The following is a 6,000-nucleotide window of genomic DNA, read 5'->3' on the forward strand; positions in this document are numbered from 1 at the left end:
ATTCTCTTCCTGAACTCATTGTCCTTAATTCTGTTTTCTAGTATTGATGTCTCAAAAGACAACTAGAAAAAAACCTCTTGATTATGAAAATCTTAATTTATCAGATTTATTGACATAAGGGAGAAAACCATCTTGACAGAGTCTTATAGTCTAATGTCTCTATATGGGGGAAATAAAGAAAGGATTTATAGAATTTTAAGATATATGTGAGGTAATTTTGAGGCAGATTTTATAAAGTAGTAAACTGCTTGAGATTGGACAGCGTTCATGGCAATAATAGCTTTGAATTGGTGGGCAAAGAAAGTCAAAGATCTTTAAGCAAGTCTTTACTAGCAAGCTTTAATCTTAGTATGTCATATATTTAGAATGTTTGCTGTCTTACCTTTCAGGGCAGATATTTCCGAGAGCAAGCAGCTGGGTTCCTGCTTGGACTAAATGTATTTTAATATAGAGACGAGGAAGTACACAGTGACGGGAATTGTGATGGTTCTATTTCTCACCATATTTATTATGCTGTTCTTTCCTTTTCGACTGCAAGAGAAACAAAACAAAACAATGTATCTGGGGAAATAGGTTGGACATAGACATGGGATAAATTCATAAATTGTAGGAAGAATTAAGAAGTGAATTTTTCATCTAACATTTTATTATGAAAATATTCAAATATACAGAAAAATCGAAAGAATTTTGCAGTGAAAATTCATATACCTACCACGTATATTTCATAATGAACACTGTATCATACTTGCTTCTAGCCATATGTCTATAAACCCACTATTCATCCATCATTCCATCCTATATTTTATGTTTTTTATTCTCTTCAAAGCAAGTTGTAGACATAATGTGACATTTTGAAAATTAAAAAAATTAAAAAGTTTACCTTTGCAATGTCAGTGTAGAAAATTTGACCAGAAACACAGAGTTAACAAGAGGTCATACACAAAAGAGCATAAGTGGAATGCAAAAGACAAATCCTTCCAAATGAGATGAAGAAATCAGCAAGAGCTTCTCCACAGGTCCTTAATACACACAGTCCCAGGATCTATCTTGGCCTAGATACCAAAAATATATATGTACACACTGACAATCTTTTAGGAAGAAGATTGAGAACATTAATAAAATAATACTCTGTGCTAAAATATTTTAATAGTTCTTATCCTTTGAAAAAAGTGTATGCAGGGATTTTTTAACATATTTCCGATATAATCCTACCAGAAACCTTTCCAAGTATGTATTATTATCCATATTTTATTTAGGAGAGAACTGATGTTTAAAATATTTAACACATCCTCAAGGTAACAGAGCTAGTAACAGAGCTTGAGTTGAGAATCAAACCCAAATCATTAGTCTGTGTTAGGTACATGCCGTAGCTTCTTCTCTCTTAACCAAGAGGGATGAGTTTCGGCAAAACATAAACTATAGTTTAAAAATCCATAACACATAAAGATTTCTTAAAAATTTAATTTTAAAAAACCACACTATCTCTCCCCTATACACCAAATCTGAGGCTGCTTATGTTTGTGTTCAATTTGTAATTTCTATCTTTGCTTCCTGCTCCTGTTTTTCTTCTTAAAATGACTTTCACTCCCATTATTTCTTATAGTTAGAATTTATTATTTCTCTTATCTAAATGCCAGTAGTTTCCTAGGTTACAGCTAAATTCTGTGTAAGTACCACAACATTGTAATCAAAACTTCAATTATCTGTATTTGCGGCCTCATCGGTTCAGTTAAATAATGTTGTCTATACTAAGTGACAAATATCTGTATTCATATGACCTATATAGTAAAAACTCATAGCATGACCTTGAATATGTTTTGGGATATGTATGGGACAGCTTACATATTCAGTAATATTCTAAATTGATTTTTTTTCTTCTAGAATCTTCAGTTAGAATACTATACCAAGTCAATTGAAGCACTCTCTCTTTATGGGAATGTTGATTTCTGTTTCCATTAAATTTATGGAAGAAAGGAAAATGTTAAAATTGTGGCATAAAATCTCCAGAAAACCATCTCAAAATTTCATTCTATTCTATGAGTATAATCATTTCTTATGCCTTCTTGACAAAAGATATAAAGGTACCACATTATTTGCTTGGAGTTTTTGTTGCAGAATTCATTATTCTGGAGCTACTAATCATTCGTTTCTAGATAAATAGCTAATTAGAGCAGGTACAAATTTGGGAAGTATTTTCTAATTAAAAACTGGGGCATTAACATATCTATATTAGAAAATTTCAATCTATTTTTATTTTTGTAAATAAATGCAATATTTCTAATAATATTCATAAATATTCAAATTTATTTTGGATCGATAAATTCATTTAGGTTTGTTAAGAGATCATTTTGTTGAGGAATTGTATATAAAACTTTGCAAATGTTTAAATGGTGGTAACAGCATTTCCATTCTCGAGGGTAGGAATGACTTATTTTATTCCTTCCCACTTTTTTCCTCTTTCTTTTCCTGCTGTACTGAAACAATTTTAATTATGAAGGGTTGACTTTTTGAATAGACAGTTACTTTTGCAGTGTAATTTGAAGGGAGATAGGATAAATGAGTATTAACTAAATAATGTCTTTACCACAATGCCTGAAAATTCCATATTTTAAGTTTTAATTTTTTAATTCAACAAATCTTCATTAGGGGCCACTAAGCACTTGGCATAACATTATGTGCTAAGCTTGCAACTGTGTCTAAGACAGACAAGATCTATCGCATCGTGGTGCTTGCATTATAGTGAAAGAAGACAAGTAAAAGCAAATAGACAAAAATATTACAGTGTGTATAGAATCCTCTTAAGGAAAATAAAGAAATAAACAAAAGCAGGACATTGCCATTGAGAGTAGCAGGAAGAACTTAAGATTGGATGGTTGAGATTGGCCTTGCCAAGGTGATATTTAGATTAAGATCTGATAGGTAATGAGGCTGTCAATCAAAACTGGGAAAGGGAAGTAAATATTAGGGTAATATTTAGTAATAATTACTAATATTTAGTAATATTTATTAGAAACTGATGGAAAGTTTATAGAGCAGGAACGTAACAGGAGTAGGGTGAAAATTGTATGAGATGATGCATTTGGAAAGGTGGGCAGGAGCCATGTGATCAAAGCACAGTAGGCAACAACACTGTTTAATTTTTAGACATTGTAAACATTTTATTCTAAGTGCAGTGTGAAGCCATATCTATGCTTTACATGATCTTTGCACAGACACACAGAAAATTCATGTAATCCTAAAATAAGATCTTTTCCTGACTCACTATTATCATTTGTGAATCAGCTAATTGGTTTTTCTATTGAGATCATGGAAATATTGAGAGAGGGAAGAGAGATGGAGGACAAATGTTACTGAGAAGAGTGATGGGTGGAAAAGAAAATTTCCCTACTTTGAAATTCTAGCCCTGGCTGAGAGAGCTAATAATATTCTAATAATACAAAAACATCCTGAGCACATCTCCCATGGCTACAAGCAGAACGGGAAATTTACACTTAAAAGTAAATATAAGTTCTATTCCTGCCATACCACAGGGCAACAAGGCACCAGGTGATGAAATGCCAAGACTCTTGTGCCAATGCTCTGTCTCTGTCTAATTTTTCCACAGGATAGATTTCCTTTGAGAATCCTCCTAAGTCAATGATGCTGAGTCGTGTAGCTGCTTCCTAACCACTTTTTTTCTCTCCTCTAAGGAGGTAGAATAGGATAGATGAAAAGAATGGCATTAGGAATCGTAGAGTAAAATTCCTAGCTTCATAGTCACTCCTGGTTTTTATTTGTTTGTTTTCAATTTCACCAATTTTTTTTTAACTTTTGGAGACTTAATATACATATTTTGCTAAGTTGATTTTGAAACTATTTGAGATTGTTGGTGTTCCATAATTGTTTTTTATCTCACCTTATTGTCCTTTCACTCTCATAAGAGACTCCTAAGAAGTCTTGAGTTTGTGTGTGTGTTTTGAGAAAAGGGAAAGAAAAACATTTTATACAAACAAACTAGGATTTTATTGTTTAGGTGTGTATACCATGAGGGTCCTATCTTGAACCTATTGTCTTACTACAGGACACAAGTGTAATTTTCAACGATCTAACAAATAAGAACCCTAGAAATTTCTGACAGTAAGTAGACTACTAACTAAAAAGAAAGTATTCTTTCTGGCCATATATCCTGTAAAGAGTAATACTTGAAACGGACTGTTTTTGAAACTATGTAAGTTGAAGACAGGTCCAACTAGGCCTTGTTCAATTTCTGATGCCAATTTATTGAAGTAATAAAGCTCTTGAGAAAATCATAGGGCTTTGAGCAGCACTAAGGAATTAATACCTGAATCTTAGATAGAAGGATGAAAGTTAAGGAAAACAATTAGGAATTAGCATGCCCTAAATGAAAATTCAAAGGCCCACTTTAGAAAATTGGCTTTGATGTATTTTATTACCTAAGGGTATTACAGTAAAATTTTGGTTAATCAAATTTTATAGTAGTTAAAAGTTCTAACTCTTGAATATAAGAGCTGTGGGTTAGAATCCTGATTTCATCATTTCCTAGACATGGCTTTGGACAATTTCCCTCTCTCTCCGACTCAACTTTATTATCTGCAAAATTAAATTGTCTTGACAAATAAGTGAGTGTGTCATTCATATTATAAATGCTTAATAAATGTTAGTAATTATTAATTTTCACAAAGATCAAAATATTAGAAATACATACAGACATAATTTGGGGATAATATCATAATAATAAAGAAAATACTTTGAAAGTTTGTAATGTGATATGTAAATATACATTATTTTCTTTTTTGAATGAAAAGCAGTTCCAAATAAATAATATTTGAAACATATAAGAAAAAAGTAGATTTTGCTTTGTTCACCAAAGGTGAGTGAAGAGAAGCTCTGCTTATATAAAATGAATCAAAGAGTCTGATAAGTGGGTAGGCAGATATAAGATACAGGAGAAAAAAAGAAAATCTATACATTTTCTCCATTCTAGCAGTAAGCAGTTATAAAGTCTAATTTTTAAAAAATTTACTCCACTCGAAATAAAAATATACAAAATTAGGCAAAAATTTAATAAGACCTACAAGAAGATGTACAAATTTACCAAACTCCAAAGTTGCTAGCAAAAATGGAAATACATAATGTGTTACTGGAGAAGGTAATTTATTGTTGTGAAGATGCCATTTTCTTTCAGATTAATCTACCAATTTTTCATAATACCAATCAACATCATATCAGTATTTTTAAACAAAACTTGAAAAGTATATGCTAAATTTAATATGTATTGAAAAGAATTCAAGAACATCTTGAAAAAAGATAACAGAGAGAGTTTTGCCCCATTGGGTGTTAATACCAATTGTAAGTCCACTGAATTTATAACGCCATAGTATTGCACATAAACTAGTCGATGAATCTTCTCATCTTTTGTAATGTTTTCTAGGGAGATTGCTATGATCAATCTTTTAGTTTATTAATTCTCTCTTAGTGTCTGAGTCTAATTCACTACTTAATACGATGTTTTTTCTTAAATTTCAACAAACATGTTTCTCATTTCTAGAATTTCCATATGGTTGTTTATTAGATGTTTCTCTTCATTAATAAAAGTATATCATTGTTTGCTCATCTATGAGGTTGTAAAAAAATTCTTTAAACATTTTTAACATAGCTGTTTTATAATCTGTATCTGATAGTTCACACATCTGTAGTATTTTGGGGTTTAAATCTATAGTTTTTCATTTCTACTGATGTCTAATACAAGGTAGTTTACCATCAATTCTGCCTGGTGATCTTTGATGTGGACTGGTTATTTTATCTTAATCCGTGGCATTCTTAATTGAGGAAACTCTCAGAAGTGGAAAATTTCCTAATGTTTTTGCTGGAATACAGAAATATTCACCAAACTGGAACTTTTACTAGTCTCATTCAAAGGTATGTGCTAATCCCTGAGTCTCAGGTATAGCTCTCTAATCTTATTGCTGGACCAAGGCAAGACATCCCAATTGCAGTGCT

Source organism: Ceratotherium simum, chromosome 6, assembly GCF_057802395.1.
Source record: "Ceratotherium simum simum isolate JZ-2026a chromosome 6, ASM5780239v1, whole genome shotgun sequence".
NCBI lineage: Eukaryota > Metazoa > Chordata > Mammalia > Perissodactyla > Rhinocerotidae > Ceratotherium > Ceratotherium simum.